The 17933-nt window shown below is 55.6% G+C and overlaps 1 long non-coding RNA gene across 1 annotated transcript; it reads left to right on the top strand.

Annotated features, from left to right (window-relative positions):
• Positions 1–13064: 13064 nt before the first annotated feature.
• On the top strand, positions 13065–16481 carry LOC129046090 (uncharacterized). Its single transcript, XR_008506821.2, has 3 exons — positions 13065–13940; positions 14072–14148; positions 16185–16481. It is a non-coding gene; the product is annotated as an uncharacterized LOC129046090 (long non-coding RNA).
• Positions 16482–17933: the final 1452 nt, after the last annotated feature.

Consider the following 17933-nt stretch of genomic DNA (forward strand, 5'->3'; position numbering starts at 1 on the left):
CTGGGGGGACTTTGGGCTTTGGAGATGGCAGCTGGGATGGCTGAGGGGCCGCGTGAGCTCTCGGGGTTCGGCCACCCCTGAGACTGGAGTCGGGCTGCTGCTGGGGTGCCGACGGGCGGGGGGTGCCGACGGGCGGGAGGCGCCCGGGGAACCTGGCTGGCATGTCTTCCCGGACGGTGAGACCTGACGGTCAGACCCGAGCCAGAGTCGCTGCTCCGCTCCCGTCTGGGTATTTCTTTCTGAAGTTCTCCGACTGTGTGGAGTGCAAGCAGGACACAGCATTCACCGTTCAAATCCTGTCGAATGACCAGTCCTGGGAAGGGGAGGTCGGACCGGGGTGAGCGGTGGGGGCTTGCATTGCTGTCCAGGCAAAGGAGTGTGAGACACATGGGGCTGCGAGCCTTTCCAGAACACCCAGAGGCGGCGGCATTGACCTGCCAGTGGGAGGGCCCCAAAGGCTTGGGCCCTGGCCCTGCTGGGAGCTGAAAGGCCCTTGGGCGGGAGCTAATGGTGTGGGGGTTGGGGGGGACCTCGCAAAGCAGGGGCCTGCCTGCTCTGTTTCTACACTTGAAAAAGCGCCTGTGAAGCTAGCCTCACAGGCGCTGTGGGCACAGACCAAAGAGAAGCAGATATTAGGTATCTCAAGTTGGATTTTCTGACGGCCAGGGTTCTCTCTAATCTAATCTTTGCAGGCCGAGTGACAGGCTTGCAGATTGCAGGGAAGTGATAGATGTCACCTATCTTGAGTTCAGTTAGGCCGTTGCTCTGCTCTGAGCAGCATACCTCCCCCTGCTCCCAACCAGCAAATGGGAGGGAGATTTGTCCTGATCTCTAGGTCCCACGCTGGGGAGACCAGACCCTTCAAGTGCCCACCCGACACAGACCGGGTCTCAGAGTGACCTCCCAGGGCCCAGGCCTGCTGGATGGTGGCATGATACTGGGATGGAGAGCTGGAGACCTGACAGGTTTTGCAGAGGGCCCAGTCTGGGTGGGGAGGGCCGTTGGCCAGGCAGGGAGGTTCTAGATGCAGACGGACGACTATGGGGAACTGTGAAGTGGAGAGAAATAGAGCAGAGCTGGGCACATGGGGCTGAAAGTTTGTCTGGGCACCGCTGGGCCTCGGGCTGCTCCCTGTGTGTCCTTCCCAGCACTGAGCTGGGCCCTCCACCATCTCATCCCATCACAACTGGGAGCGTGGGGCCCGAGGATGCCTGCCAACTTCTACAGCGAGCACTCTCTGCCTCCCACCTGCCTCCCACCCCCAGACCACTGCCCCCAGGGATTAGTAAAAACTGGAAAATTAGAAGCAGGAGGGAAGTTTGGGGGAAGCCGAGCCTGCAGGATGACTGTGACGTGTGCAGGAACACGAGGGTTTTTACAGAATGGGTGTTGAGTGGGTGGTTCTCTCTCTTCTGCTCTGGACAGAACACAGGAAACGGGCTCAGGCTGCAGCTGAAGGGCTGGGTTAGAGGTAAGGGGGGCGGTTTGCCGGCGCACGGGTGAGCCCCGGGAGCCCCGCCGTGTGAGGCCATCCGCAGAGGTGGGTCGGTGCTGCCTTGTGGTGGTGACCCATCCTGAGGCTGGTTTCTGGGACAGGTGCAGGGCGCCTCTTGGGCGGGGAGTTGCTCAGCTCTGAATTCCAGCCCAGTGATGGAGCCAGCCCCAATCTCAGTTTCTTCATCTGTGTATTAACACAATGGTTTCTACCTCGTGGGATTGCTGCGATGATCAGGGGGAAAAACATATTTAAAAAATGTGTTTTTAGTTTGGAAATACTACGTGAACGCCACCCCCCAGCGCAGGAGGGTGCCCGCCAGCAAGGGCTCTGGGTTGGGATGAATCGCTGCATGTTTCGGGGAGCACTCTGGTCCTTTTCTGCGCTCACCCACATCCCCCTGCACCTTCCCAAGGCACAGCAGATGCCCCCTGCCCAAGTCACTGAGCAACTTGCCGGAGTCCAGGCCATGGGCGAGGGCCTGCCGAGAGCCCCTCCGTTGTCTTCCCCTTGTGCTCCTGATCTTTGTCAGGAAGCAGCTGGGAGGTACAGGAATGAAAGTAGTGAGCAGAGCAACATCAAGTCTGAGGTCACTCCTGCCTGGACCCTGGTGCAGCACCCGGGGCTCCGGGAAGGGAGGTTTCATTTATCCCTGATGGCTCCAGGCTTGGGTGGCCCCTCATTCCCCAAATCCCTCAGTGGGAGTCCCTCTCTAGGGGCTCGGCTGGCCTTTGGCGGGTGGAGCCCTCCTTCGGCTCCTGCCTCTGCAGATCCCTGAGGCCGAGTCCAGCCTCTCCTGCTGTCAGGGGCTGATTAGCAGCCAGGCAGAGCAGAAGGGTGGGTATCGGAGGGGAAAGAGTGGGGAAGTGGCAGAAGTTGAAGAAATCTCACAGGGCTCTGGTAGCGGGGGGTTCTAGTTCCTGCTTGCCCTTGGCCTCTGGCTCCCCTTCCACCCTGCGGAGAGCAGGGTGCCACTGACTCAGCTCCTTCTTCAGGGGGTGACTGTGGCCAGGGGTCAAGTGCATTTCCCAGCTGGTCTGGCCTGGATGCCTCCTACTCAGGGAGTGCGAGAGACAGGTGACATCCTGAGGTTCACAGGGTCAGCGGTGCAGGTGTGACTCCCCCTCCAGTGGACAGGCTGGTGCCCCCTGGGCTCTCCTCAGGGCCCCCCTCTGGCCATGGAACCTTGGCAGAGTTCTCAGTGTTCCTCCCGTTTCCTCACCCGTAACACAGATGTTATCTACTCCCGGGCAGGTGCGTTAGTCGCTCCAGCGCCACGACTACGTATCACAACCCGAGCGGCTTAGCCAGCAGAGCTCTATGCTGTCAGGCTTCTGGAGGCTGGACGTCCACTGTCAGGGTGTCAGCAGGGTCTGTTTCTTCCGGGGTTGCCAGGGAGACTCTCTGCCCTGGCTTCTGGTGGTTTGCTGAGCACCTGTGTGCCAGGCTCTGTTCTGAGGGCTTCAGCCCCTGAAGACCCTGCGCCCTGGACCTGCCCCCCTGTGTTGGCTGGTGGCCCTTCCCTGCCGGATGCTGACTCTCGGCCCCCAGGATGGGGCCCTGGGACTCCTGCCCAGCTCTTGTGTCCCTGCCCTGTCCCCCTCCAGCTGGACCAGGATTCCAAATGAAGAGCATTCCTCTTGCTGAGTCTAACAGGTGTGGCCGCCTTAGGAACCAGACAGGGACTGACTTGGACTTCTTTTTCTCCTTTCTCGTTTGAATTTTAAAAACCACAGGTGAGGGCCCAGTCCTGGTGCCTCTTGGGATTTGTCCCTCTGCCCCCAGCTGCTGATGTTACTGCCCTCCTGGGTTGTAATTAGGGCCCGGGACGGACAGTGGATGGATGGCCAGGGTGGGGTGTGTCCAGTGGGGGACACCTTCTCCGAGACATCCAGCAGCATTCCGCAGACAGTGGCTTTCTGGCAAAGGGGAATTACAAAGCGAGTCAAGCAGCCAGTTCACCACGGAGATGGTCTGAGGCCTCGGCCACATTGATCCTCTCCCCCGGACAGGCTGCTGCCCAACCCCACCCCCTGGTTCAGGGGCGGGGGCTTCGGGGCACTTTCATCTATTCGTTGTCTTGGCCAGAAACAGAGCGCTCTGCTCTTAGCTGTGAGGCCTGAGCTGCTGACCTCTCGCTTGGCAAAGGGGAGGGCAGTTTTGCTTGGAGAAAAGGGTGGGCACGACCAGCAGGAGGCCCCTCCCTGGCCTCTCCCATTTCCCCCCCCCCTCTGGCCTTCCCTCCCTCTTTCTATACCCGTTTGTCTGTGCCTTTTTTATGTTTAGCCCATTTTTTCAGCCTCTTCTCTGTCTGTGTTTCCCTGCGTTCCCCCTGTCTCTCTCAGCCGTGTCTCTCTGCCTTTCGGTGTGTCTTCTGTGCTCCTGAGCCACATCCCGCCCGCGCTCCCAGCTGGGTGCAGGGATCTGTGCGGACCCCGGTGGGTGCGGTCCACCACGATGGAGGGGACACCGCTGTGACAGATCTCTCCTTCGCACAAATGAAGGACAGCAGGAGCTCTTTGGAGAGATCCTTACAGGCGTCCCCTTACAGGCCCATCCGCCAGGACTCAGCCCCGAGTGCAAGTGTAGCCGGCAGCCTGCTGAGGGCTGGACGCTGGCCCTCTCCTCTCCGATCTGCGCTCTTCTGCCTAGAGGCCTTTGAGAGGTGGAAAAGGAAAAAAGTATCCTCCTTCCTTTTCATTTGGAGGTGACTTGGATTTTGTTCTTGCGTTGAACAAATTAGTCTAAAAAATTATTATGGTTTCTGTTTCAGCTGTGCTTGCCGTGTCAAGATTTGAATCCAAATATCGGAAGAATGATTAGTTTGTGTCAGCGGGGCTCTGACGGACGGCTCTGTTCTGTCCCCCGGTGGTGGCGGGCACCTGCACCTTCCAGGCTGCCTCCTGAAGCCGTGCCTTCCCCCCCCCGCCTCTGATTTTCTTTCCTTTTCCACTTCCCCTGCCCCGATCTAGGTCTCTGTAAGACATAGCCCTGGCTTTTTTTGGACAGAAGGCAGCTAACATTCATCAGAATCTTTACACATGTCAGACTGTGCCAGGAATTCCTCCCCGTCCTTCCACTGAGAGCTCCTACCTCCCCAGGGAGATGGATAGGATTTGACCGTTCCCATTTTACAGATGGGCAGAGACTTGAGGAGCATACAGAGACTTGTCGCAGGTCATGCAATCGGGCAGGGCTGCCGGGGCCCACGCACGGTTGTTGGAGGTTGGAGCAAGTAGCAGTGGATGGAACGGCTGGAGGGGATGTGTGTGCGTGTGTGCGTGTGTGCGCGCATGCAAGGAAGTGCATGTGCACCTCCATCTAATGTGCGTATGCGTGCATGCCGTGCACGTGGTGGGTGGGGCTGGGTGGGAGGAAGTCACACTGTGGCTGGGGATGTTGCAGGAACAAGTTTTGGGACCAAGGATGGGGCACTGAGGACACAGTGCAGAGTCTGCCCATTATCCTGCGGGGCAGGATGACAGTGTGGAGACACGGTGACAATTTTAAGTGGGAAAGTGTGTGGTCAGGAGTGTGGTTTGGAAAGCTCACTCTGAGAGCAGTTTGGAGGGTGGATTTGGGAGTAGCAGTGAGAGGGGAAGTTAGGAGGCCATAGCAAAACGCTGGGAGGAAGCCAGTGATGGTTGGTGGCGGCAAGTGGCCATAGGGGAGGACACGGGTACCCAAGATGAAGGAGGTAGAATCTCCAGGACCAGGGAGCAGGCTGGATGTGAGGGCTGAGAGCAAGGGGGAGTGCACACGGTACTCGGGGTTCTGGCTAGCATGCAAGTGTGTGCACCGAGTCCCTTCCCCAGGATAGAAGGGACAGTAAGAGGGAGGAGAGGTGGGCTTGGGGGCAAAGGGGCTTTGAATGCAAGACTTTGAGAACCAAAGTCCCTAATTCTCTCCATTCTACTGTCCCAAAGCTAAAGGAGTGGGAGTGAGTACCCCAACCCTGGAAGTATTCAAGCCTAGTCAGATGGCCCCTTAGTGGGGATTGTTTAGAGGGTTTTTCTGTCCTGGGAGGGCAGGTGGAGGGTGTCTTAGTCGGCTTGGGCTGCCCTCCAGAGCACAAATTGCTGAAGATTGGCAGGTTTAACTGCAGAGATTCTCACGGTTCTAGAGGCTGGGGGTCCAGATCAAGGTCTGGCAACGTCACGTTCCCATGAGAAAGTGATGAAGAGAGAGCTCTGGTCTCTTCTCTTAAGGCCACCAATCCAGCGGCATGGCCCTGACCTTGGTCACGGTCCTCGGGGCCTAGGGGGTGCGTGGAGAACAGAAGAGCCACCTGTGTGCGGGGCTGGCCTCTGCCTCTGCCACCCCGCATTTCGTCGTCCCGTGGAAGTCACCTTGGCGCCAACAAGCTGCTCTGGGTGCCTCGCGGCTGCCGCCGGTGCATCTAATTAGTCCTGTCCTCCAGCTGACAACTGTCACCCCTCTGACTAAATGGTGGTTTCCCCCTCAAGTGCTTTCCTCTGGCAAAGATAAATATTAATTATCTCCCTTTATTTCATGATTATTCATGGGCGCCAGTGTCACCCCATCACAGAGTGAGGAGTCGGCGCCGGGAGATGGGAAAAGTGGTTCATTGTAGCGAGCTGCCCAGCAATCCTGGAGCACGTCAGACTGTCCTTGCTCGGGGAGCCCGGCCTGTCTGTCCCCGGGCCACCTCGGAGCTGTGCCTGATGCGTGAGCCGCCGTCCCAGGTGGAATTTCAGGGCCCAAGGGAAGAGACGCCGTTTGCCCTGCCAGGCAGTGCAGGGGAGAGGCGCTCCCTTAGAACCCAAGCCGGAGCTCGTTCTCACCTGGAAGACACCTGCACGGTTCCGTGCTGACAGGTGAATAGACGCCCACAGGACACCCAGGACGCTGCGGGCAACAGGCAGGCGCTGGGGACTGAGGCAGGGTCAGAAGATACGGCCCGATACGTGTGCAGGGCTAAGGCTAAACCTGGACACATGGCAGGAGCCAACTCTGGGCCTGGGGGGCGGGCTGTGAATTTGTGTGTCCTGCCGTGTGTGGGTGTGGGTGTGGGGGCGGCTTTTTGCACATTGGGGTGCCAGAGAGTAAGGGGAGCACAAGGTCCATTTCTTTGCATGATGCACCTTCTCAGCACATGGGGTTTACCAAATATCTGTTCATGGACTGAGACACAGTGGAAGGGGCGCTGCTCACCCCTCAACTCTGGCTGTGCTGTCCCTCCCAAGGCTGCTGGCCTGGAGGTTGCCGGCATATGGCCCAGAGTCTCCAGCGTGGCGGGTGGACAAGGCATCCCAGCAGTCCCATCACTTCCAAGTAACAGAGCAGGTCTGGAACTATAATATGAGGTGATCTTAATTGGAATGACATCAAATAATGTCTAGTTAGGCACTGTGCATCCCTTTATTTATTATTTATTTATTATTTATTTATTTATTGGCACTGTCTCATCTTTTAGAATCTTGTCATCGATTCAGATGGAAAACCTTTCAGCTTCTCTGTGGTGAACTTTAAAATTCTCAATTGGGGGGCACCTGGGTGGCTCATTTAGTTGAGCATCTGACTCTTGCTTTCAGCTCAGGTCATGATCTTGGGGTCCTGAGATTGAGCCCCATGTCGGGCTCCATGCTTGGCTGGGAGTCTGCTTGAGATTCTTTCTCTCTACCTCTGCCAGCCCCTCCCCCAAATAAATCTTAAAATAAAATAATTCTCAATTGGTGTTCTCTCTTTCTCTCTGCCCCTTCTCCTGGCAGGTGACAGGGCGGACCGGCCGCTGGCCTCCAGGGGGTGCTCAGGCCCGTGTGCCGGCCTGCCTGGCCCATCTGCCACACAGAGGGAGAGGCAGGGGTGGAGGGGCCCGGGGGAGCCAGGAGGGATTTGGAGAGGACCAGCCCCCTCGCCCCCGTTTGCTCACGGGGAGCCTCCTCTTCAAGAGGCAGTGTCCTAGAGGATGGAGGATCACAGTAGAGTCCAGGACACCCGAGCTTCTACCCCAGCCAGCTTTCGCTCACCAGGCCCGCCTGTGAATGCACCCTGTCTTCCTGACCCTTGGCTTCTTCATCTGTGAAACGGAGCTGGTTTGTGAACCGAGGCTAAAGAGGGAGGGGGTATAGAATAATAGTTCTAAGCAAAGTTTCTAGAAATCTCGTTTTTCAAGATGGATGGGAGGGTTTTGCTGCGCAAACCAAATAATAATGTTTGCCCCGGGGTCGTAGATGTAGTGAGACAGTGCCCTGAGGCATTGCCTGAGGCCCATGTGTGTGCTTGTGGGACACTCGGCCCCTCCCAGGCATTGCTGGGGACTCTGGGGAGTGAGCACCTCCCCATCCCACTCTGCTCACCTTTGCTCACCCCTGGCCAGGTGGCCACGAGGGGTCTTCCCACAGGTGGCCTCTGACCAGCGGGTCACAGCATTCGTAGGTCTGCCCTGCTCCAGCAGTGACAGAGCCCCTCCCACCCCGTGTCCCCAAGCAGCCACGTTCACCTGGCTTCACCCACGCCAGGGCTACAAACCAAGTGTCTTCTCCCCTCTGCCCTCTTCCCTCCTGCCCCTGCCCTTGAGCCTGGCAAACTGAGCCTCAACACCTCACTCTGAAGAATCTGCCCTTGGGGTATCTCACCGTTTAGGGCCCCCCCAAACAGCAGGGGAGCCCTCGCCTCACAGCTGCGGGAATGAGCGTCCCGTCTGAGGGAAGGTCTCTGCAGAGGCTGGAGTTCTTTCTGAATGTCAAGCTGATGCAGTTACCAAAACAGACAGACTGAAAACTAAAGTCGCCTGCTGTGTGTTAGGTCTCCCTCCACACAGGACAGGACGTCCTGTACTAAGTTTCTCTTCCAGAAATGCTTTAAATTGTGGCAAAATACCCATAACATCAAAGTTTGCCATCTTAACCATTTTTAAGTGGGCAGATCCGTGGAACAGAGTTTCTCTTCCACAATTTTTAATATCTGTTCCCACCTGACAGTGCCACCTAATTCCCCAGGGTAGAACAAGACACCATTCACCGTCGAACGTCCCCGTGCTTCCACAAATGGCGCCCTTGCCCTCGGGTGGCGTCTTCTTGGCTGCAGCCCTCTCAGCTGAAGCTTTGGATTCTGTTGGCCCCAGAATTCTCCGCTTTGAGCTCCGTGACTTTGGACACATGTCTTTGGCTTTCTTGTCCATGAACTATACATAGCGAGGCTTCCCCTGGGGAGAGAGACTAGAGTAGGATAATGATGCCCAGACAGCAGCCGTCGCCCACCGGCCCCAGGAAAGGCCCATCTCCCCAAGGCCGCCCTTGGGGGGTCACGAGCGGCTTCTTCTCCAAGCAGGAAGCGCGGAACAGGCTGGATCCTGTCAGAGCAGGTTAAAAAAAAAGCTCCAACTCCAGCAGGAAGAGACTGGGTGAAAACTAGCCCGGCCTGAAGCCGATCACTGACCTCCTGCTTCGTGAAGTCGATATGGACTCTCTGTTGCCTCTTTGTGCCTTCACCTAATAGGAAAGTCCCTGCAGGTGTGAGCTGGGACTTACAAAGGAGGTCGGAGATAGCAGCCCTGGAAAAATAATTCCACCTATAAACACCTGTGTTAACAAGTGCTGTATTTGTACAGCTATTTTCTTTTTCAAATACTGTTTACACACACCTATTCTCTTATCCCGCTCAGGTGTGGGTTGCATGGCATCTGGGGACCCACTGGCTGGGGGCCAGCCTGCCCGGCAATGTGCGGCTCGGAGGCCGGGCCTTCCTGGGGCCTGTTGTGGTACACGGTGCTCCCAGGGCGACTGCCTGGAGCCCAGCCAAGTCCTGATGAGCCTGAGGACTGAGACCTCCGTGGGGCAGGAGGGACCGAAGGGCGGGGGGTGGGGGGGGTGGAGGCTTAGGGGACAGTGACCCCAGCTGGATGAAAGAGGACACCTGCTTTGCTCCTCCTGGCCAGGTCGCTTTGCATTTTCACACCGAAAGGAAATTTGAACCCCGCAACCACCTGATTACAACTCCCAGGACTCAGGAGTGGGAGATGCCAAAGACCAACAATGAGCAGAGGGCGGGAGAGCCCCGGTCTATAAGAACTCTAGAACTTGGTTAGAATCCCATCGAACTCCAGGGAAGCCCTTGGGTCTCACCTGGCGAGAGGCCTCAGCTGCCTTGCAGGGGAGACTCACTGTCTTCGGATGCCTGATGCTCAGGTGCTGGCTCGGCTCGACACAGGAAAAATCTCCAAATCAGTGTCATGTGGGGGCAGTTAAGAACAATGGCCCCGGTGGGAGAGCCAAACATCTCTGCACATTACTTACCATAAACCTTTTATCTGGAAGAGCTGTGTGTTTGCAGAGAAGCTCCTCCCCCATGCCGCCCTGCCAGCTTCTGGCAAAGCTACGGAGCGTTTTTTTCATCTGGGCACCAGTGTCACTCGCCGTGAACTGAACGCCACAGGTTATCGGGATCTCACCAGCGTTTCCTGGGTCCTTTTCCTGCCCCAGGATCTTCTCCAGGATCCCTCATCCCATTTGGTTTCCCGTCTCTGGGGCCTCCTCTGGTCTGTGATAGTTTCTCAGACCTTCCTTGTTTTGGATGACCTTGAGGGTTTTGAGGTCGGGTGTTTTTGCAGAATGTCCCTCACGTTGAGCCTGTCTGATGTTTTTCTCATGGTTGGACTGGGGTTAAGGGTTTGGAGGGGAGCCCACAGAGGTGAAGGGTCATTTCATGACATCATGTGCAGGGAACGTTCCACGAGGCACTTCGTACTGCTGAGGCGGCCTTGAGCAGCGGCGGGCTCTGCCAGGGTCTCCAGGGTAGTCGTCCCATGCCCTTCCACACCGTCCTCTCTGGGGGCAAGTCACAGGCCGCCCACACCCACGGTGGGGAGCTGGTTCCCTCCACCTCTTGGAGGGGCAGAACTGACATAAATGATTTAGCATTTTCTTGCAAGGGCGAATCATTTCTTCTTCCCGCTGTTTATTGACACAATCATTTATTATGGGTGTGGTAATATTTATTTAAACTTTGGGCTACCCGCCCCCCCTTCAGGTTGGCTCGTGGGTCCAAGACATGCTCCCATCCATGCGGTTTTTGGGTGCTTCCTTACTTAAGAAGAAAGGTACTACTTGACTTGACACCTGCTGGCTTCTGTTTTAGGCACTTTATTTGCATTTTCACCGTTTAATAATAGCCACTCATTTCTTTCCCTAACACACTCTCTCTCTTCCTGTCCGAAACGAAGTTTTCACTCTTGTCCTAAGCGTGGCTTCGCGGGGTAGTGAGGAGCACGGACAGGGAGGCAGGTGGCCAAGTTTGTCCCCAAGTTCCGCTCCTCACCAGCTGTGTGACCTCGAATACCAGCCCCCGGCCTCCGATCTGTGAGATGGCGACAACCACGTAGCTCAAGGCCGCGAGCGCCTGAGACCAGTGCACACAGGTGCCTGGCATGGGAGGCACGCAGAGGGGCAGCTTTGCCATCCTGGCTCTGTCCCGAAGTGACTACGTGATCTTTTTGATTCTTCGAAACTCAGTTTCCCGGTCTGTAGAATTGGGACCGGACCAGATGGCCCTGAAGATTGCTCTCCTGACGTTGCACGTGGGCTCAGGTACCGTTGGCTGGTGGGGATGTGTGGTGGGGGACGAGGACAGGAGAGGGGCCCGCAGCCGTGCCAACAGGAACTCCACAGCCCGGCCCATGGCCAGCCCCAGCCGCAGCTCAGAGTGAGCTCTGTGATCTGCCAAGCAGAGAAAGATGGCTTTTTGCACTAAATTTGATACTAAAAAATGTAACCTGCACGTCTGGGCTGAGCCCGCATGTGCTTCAGCACATAGCATACCTCGGCTGGCTGGGCACCAGCTGGGGATCGGAAGCCAGTCCGGCCTGATAGAGTGTGAGCTATCTGCTCTCACTGGAGAGCACGTGTGTTTCGTACGTTCTTAGATGTCAGGTCTTTCAACTTGGTGCGTCTTTCTCTACCCATAGTGGTATTTGTCAGCTTCTGTCGAAAACCGGGATTTGGGTTGGGGTATGAGGTTGGGTTTCTGGTGTGATTTTCCGAGGTTACAGGTGCTGAAACCAGGGCCAGGCCTGGTAGTCAGTGGGGTGTGGCTGCTCACTGAGCTTCCTGTGGGAGCTGGGCCTCAGTCAGTGATGTGGGCCAGGTCACCAGAGCAGAAAAGGGACAGATTGGGAGGGCGGGCTCTGGACATGGTGCTGGGGCACAGCTGGGGGAGCAGACCAGGTGCCCACAGCTTGTCTGGTTTAGCCCGGGGGAGAGTGGCTGCGGTGGGGGTGCAGGGAGGGCTGCTTAGGGCAAGAGGAAGAAAGTTAAGGCACTCACCCTAACTAGGTCACAGGTTAGTGGGAGCCCAGGGCTTTGGTCAAGGAGGTGGATGTTCCAGGGGTCAGGGCTGTCAGGGGAGGGAGAGAAGGAGAAGGGGGGTCTAAGTGTGAGCCTCGGTGATGATGGGCCCAGGACAGCAAAGGAGGGCTCAGAACACCCAGTCAAGGGAGTGTGTGGTAGTAAGGACAGGATCCAAGGGGACAGGCCGACTGGCCTTCCTTCTGTACAAACAGTTGCAGGAATTACTGTACAGATGTTTTCCCGCGTGTGTATAAGGATGTTTGAGGAGGCCGTGTTTGCAATGGGATAAAATGGAGACAGTGAAGATGTCCAGTAGCAGGGCATTGGGCTTATCTGTGATATGTGTCTATATAATGGGATACTTGGGGCGTATTGAAAAGAATAAAATAGGCCTGTAGGAATTGGTGTAGAAAACATTGCAAACACACATTGCAGAGGGAGAAAAACCAAGTGCAGAGCACCGAGAATTAGGTATCATTTGAATAAAAGCAAACCTACAAATGGTGCTGGGATATTGTATCATTTAGGATGGGTTTTCCTGCAAGGAACAGAAAACCCAACTAATAGTGGTTAAAAAAAATAAGGGTTTATTTTTCTCATGTAACCCCACACCTGGAAGGAAGCAGTTGCTTCTTACCAAGGTTTTCAGGGACCTGGGTTCTTTCTTTCCTGTGCCAACTCCATGGAATATGTTGGCATTTAAATCCTTACCCTTACTTCCTCATGGTCCTAAAGTGGCTGCTATAGCTACAAACATCACATCCAAGTACAGGGAGTGAGGAAGGGGACTGGTCTGTGCCAGACACAACTGTCTTTTTAAATTATTATTACTATTTGGTGATCGAGAGCTTTTCAGATGCCACCTGGCCCCTCCTTACCCTGCCATGGGCCAATTTGCCCCCACATCTCGTTGCCTGGGACAGGGCCACTGGCCACCGACGGGTGAGGCCTGAGTGAGCAGGCTGCTGATGCTGGGAGGCAGACCCCTGTGCCGGGCACCTTCAGGGACAGAGGACAGAGGCAGGTCTCAGCCAGGTCAGCACTAGCAGTGGGGAGAGAAGGAAGGCAGGGGTGGGGTGGGGTGGGGCAAGGGGCTGGGAGAGCTGGATCCCCTCATTTTCGGAACATTGACTTGGTGGGCACTCATGACTTTCTTGCTGCCTCCTCTTCTAGTGGGCCGCGTCAAAACTATTTTTTTTTTAAAAGATTTATTCATTTATTTGAGAGAGAGAGAGCACGTGCGTGCATGAGTGGGGGGAGGGGCAGAGGGCGAGAGAGAGAGAGAGAGGCAGACTCCCTGCTGAATGCAGATACCCCTACACCCCAGTGTGGGGCTCGATCCCACAACCCCGAGATCATGACCTGAGCTGAAACCAAGAGTCAGACACTTAACCGACTGAGCCACCCAGGCGCCCCTCGACACTAACTTGTGAGGAAGGATGTGTCATGGAGACTCAGGACGGAACTTCGTGTGGACCAGAGAATGGAAGACGCTGACCTTGACCTGGATTTAAAATAGGGCTGCAGATTTTGCAGAACGGTCCCCCAGCTCTCCATCCATTTATCTATAGGAGGTTCTTCCCCATCAAAGTCAAACTATACTTAGTTTGAGCCCTTAAAATTTCTCTTTAGCAAAGGGTCAATCTATACCAGTGTGTATTTGAGTTGCTTGTGTGTGCAAGAAAAGATCAGCATCGTGTGAATCTTGATGCTCGTGAATTGAAAAGCCAGAGGAGGGTGGTGCCTCCCCAACAATATCGGGACTGACCGTAGAGTCCAGGAAGGATTATATAGAGACTCAAAGATTTTTCTGGTAGCCATTCCTTAAACTACAAAGTATACATACTGCCTAGATCTGAGAACCTAAGGGCAAGTGTATCAGTCAGAGCTCACTGCAGGAAGCAGAAACCGCTCCAGATATATTAAGTGGAAAGGGTTTTCATACAGGAGGTTTGGTCTTTAGAAAGGGCTGAAGGAGCAGGTTCTAGGCTGCGCTACTGGATGACACCTAGAAGAATACAGAACTGGCCATCAGGAGAGCAGCTGCAAGGAGGCCTGGGCAGTGCCTTCCAATTCTTGCCTGGGACAGAAGGAAACTGGGCCACTCCAGAGTCCAGCTCACAGGGCAATGCCAACAGGTATTGTGCAGCTAAAGCGGGTGTGTGGAATACTGATTCTCTGGGAAAAGTTTGACTCAGAAACACCTATGCTTTGGGTGGTTAAGTGATGAAAAGCCACCTTTTCTCCCGGTTTCCACATGCAATTCTAGATGCTTCCGGTCTCAGCTCTACCGTCTTTCCTATGTGGCCTTGGACAAACCTCAGCTGCCCCCGTTGTCAAACAAAGGTATGTGACAGACTTGCAAGGGGGCTTTGGGCTTTGGGGCGACTCCTCACAGTATCTCTTCACTCACGCTTTGGGTCTTGAGCGGAGCTAGTCTTATAAACACTTTTGTGAAGAGCAACTCTTTGTTCCTGGGTTTTCCAGACTTTAAGGGCACTTCACGGGTGGTGGGGGGTGGATGGCTCATGGAGATCAAAGCAAATTAGGAGGAAGAAAACTTGTGGAACATTTGTAAGGCCCGGGCAGAAGTGGACTGTTGCCCAGGCGACCGTGTCTGCTGTGAAATGCGAGGCTTTGTTGCCCCCTGGGCTCTGTCTCCTTTGCTGCCTCCAGGGCTGGCCTCCTTTTGCAGATGAGGACCAGTGGCTCGGCCAGCTCTGGGACGTTGGGGTGAGGCTACAGAGACCACATGATGGTAGAGAGGAGACCGGTCCTGTGATAGGTACCCTCTCCCAGCGAGAGTAAGGGGCCTGTCTCCTGGGAGGTTTTGCCAGTTCCCAGCTGGGCTCCTTCGTATCCAAAAGAGGAAGCGGAGGGAGTCAAAGGTTTAGGATGGGGTCCCTCCTGCCTGTCTGCCTGGCTCCAGTGGTATGCTGGCAGATGTTTAACAACTGACCATGAGAAAAAAAAAGCCCACGTTTGACCATTTTTGTGGTGTAAATACTCTCATCATGCCGATTCCAAGCTGCTGATGAGACATCACTAAGTGCGAGGTCACACTTGGCTTAGCCATCCAGGGAGGGCTGGCTTTAGCAGACCACCGACTTAATGGTCCCCCTCATACCCGTTGGGGAAAGCCCCCATTACTCATGGAGGGGAGAAGCGAGACCAGCCTGGGGATCATGGAGACTAAGGGGAACACACAGGCTGCCGGGCCTAAGGGGTCTTGCCCTGAGGAGGCACTGACGTCACACTGGGGTGGAAGATGGTCTAAAGTCATGTGTGGTGACTGTTCTCCAGAAGGGATGGTTTTAGGGTACCACCGTAACCACTTCCTATCCCACGCCAGTGACCTCAAGGACTGGTCTAAGTGCACAGAGTAAGTAACTGCCCATGTAAAACTCTTGCCTCAGCTCTGTGAATAAGCTCATTTATTGGACGCCTCAGAGGGAGTGGTGCTCCTTCCCCAGTAGACCAGAGCAGGAAGACGGGGCACAGGCCTAAGGCCTGGACAGGACCCCGGGCTCTCGGCCTACATGGAGTCATTTCCGCACCCCCCCCCCCCCCGGCCCTACTGGAAGCTCACGCTACCTTACCTGTGGCTTGTTCCTCCTTCTTTCCCTTGTTCCAGGCCTAGGAAGGGGCTGTTGTCCCAGGGCTTGCTGAGGACATTCAAGGGTTGTCCCTCGAGCATTGGAGAAGCACCGCAGAGACCCCTTCCAGCAGTGTGGCTGAGTGGGGCTAGCCATGGGCCACAGGGGTGAGCAATGAGGAAGAGGTCAGATGACCCCTTGCCTGGTGCTTCCAGGGCTTGCTCAGGACTCCAGTAGGAAGTAACTCCAGGACCCCTCTCCATCTCTAATTCTGAGCCTCACACACCATTGCGTCCTTGGGAATATTGCCTCTAGGACCCCCCTCCCCGCCCACGGCAGGTACATTGGCCGTCTGGGGGAAAATGCTGAGGATACAAGAACTCGGATGGGCCCCAGTTCAGTTGGACATGGAATTCCCCCTCTGGCACTTCTGAGCTCTGTGATATCAGACCTGTCACCTAACCTCTCTCGGCCTTGGTCTCCTGTACGTCGCTGTGAAGCGAACTGTTGTCATTTTTACTGATACTGATTGTGAGAAGGAAGGAGGCACATGTGTAAACGTTAAGTGAGATCATGGAAATGCACCAGGCCCGGGCTGGGCACACAGTTTCTCAAATCCTAGTGTGGAGTGAGTGCTGTGTGTGTGGTTTAGGGCACTGTGATTTCAGCCTCGTGGAACCCTGTGAGGAGTCACAGCTCTTAGAAACCCATCCTCCAGATGATCTGACTGGGGCTGAGGGCCACAGAGCCAGGCCGTAGCTGAGTGGGTGTTCCCTTGTCTCTCAGCTCTGAGGCCACCCAGGAGGCCCTGCCACCTCCTATCCAGGCTTCCCTCTCTTTTTGCCGTGTTTGAGGAACTCGGCTCAAGAACCACCAGCCACAGTCCTGAATGGGCCTTTGCTTCCAGGAGGACAGCAGGATGAACAGGCCCTTGCTTCCAGGAGGATAGCAGGATGGAGGCAGGATCACAGCAGGTATGCAATGATTTCTGTTTGCTTCTTGCTTCTTCAGTTTTTCCTCTGACAACATTCATAGAGAGCTGCGCTGCTGGACGTTTACTGCCCACCCTGAGGGCTGGCAGGGCCCTGGCTGGAGAGGAAGAGGACAGCCAGGGGGAGGAGGGGGAGGAGGGGCAGGAGGAGGAGGAGCCTGGAGCCGGAGCATGCTGTTCCTGAAGGTGTTTAGAAAGTGACGCTTTCTCCCCGCTGAGCTTCCTTTGGGCTGAGGGGTTCCTGAGACATTTGCAATGTAAAGGACCGCCATCCTCCATGACGCAGGGGACCAGATACCATCGGAACAAGAGTATATTTAGAAGACAGGAAATAAGCCCTCCAGTCTGCCCTTGACTTTACCGCAGGCGTTTTTGCCTTGTGAGCGCCCGGAGTTGACAGAGAGGCTGCAGGGCCTAGTGAGAGGAAATGGCTAGGGCCTTCGGGCTAATGCATCCTTTCTTCCCTTTTTCTCCTCCTTTCTCTCTCCGTTTCTATGCTTGCAGGCTCTGCTGGGGTTGTCCCAACGTGACGGGGAGAAATTGCTAGGAACTGAGTCATTTTGCTGGATTTTTTCAGCTGAGTCCCTGATTAGTAAACCTGGTTCAAGAATGGGAAAATGCACAGGGCTATTTTTAAGTGTTCTCAGCAGCAACGTTCCTAATTCCTAGAACAGACATCAATTGCTTTTCTGCCTTCAAGTGTAGACAAACACTTAGCAGCTGCATGACCTTTGGCAAATTAGACTTGCTGAGTGCTGGTGTGCTCATCTGTAAAATGGGGCTAATACCACCTCCCTCAGAGGACGTGATGACTGTGTGCATGTCCTCCCCGCCCCCACCCCCGGGGGCAGCACCTCTGGTCACCGCGGGGGTCAGACTGACTCTTCCAGGACCAGCGTGGGGCCCACTGAGTTCCCCATGTATCAGTTTACAATCCACCGTGGGTCCGCTACTGGAAGACCCAAACTGAAACTTATACATCATCAGCCAGGGGAAACTTGGCAATTTCGTTCATAAATAAGCATTTGCCAAGTCCCTCTGCGCTGGCCCCGGTGAGGCCACTGGAGAGAAGCGACATGGCTGTGGCCAGGGACTCTGTCTGGGGTGGAGGCGGACACAGGGATGGTGACAGTGGCTGTGATGAGTGGGAGGCACGTGCGGGGGCACCGGACTCAGCCTGGGGACTTTGGCAATGGCTCTTCCACACACCTCGCTGTCCATTTGTGAGAGTCCGAGGATACCCGGGATGCGGTGGTGTGAGAAAGACTGGGGACAGTGGATCAGGCATGTCTATAGGGATGCTCAGGGCAGGCACAGTCTCTCAGAATGAGCCGCGTGGGGTACACAACATTCCTAGGGAAACACGCGCACGTGTCTAGTATAAATAGCAGTTACTCTCAGGTTAGTGTCCACTGAGTGCTGGACACCGTGCGCCGGGGTTTACGGTGGATTTGACCAGAGGTGGCTTCGGCCTCTGTGTGACGGGCCAACAGGAGGCTCACCTGGGCAGCGTGTGGGGAGAGAGTGGGATTAACCTCGCCACG

The sequence above is a fragment of the Mirounga angustirostris genome, unplaced genomic scaffold (genome assembly GCF_029215605.1).
Source record: "Mirounga angustirostris isolate CCGP_5_RB_7025 unplaced genomic scaffold, mMirAng1.0.hap1 SCAF_10, whole genome shotgun sequence".
Lineage (NCBI taxonomy): Eukaryota > Metazoa > Chordata > Mammalia > Carnivora > Phocidae > Mirounga > Mirounga angustirostris.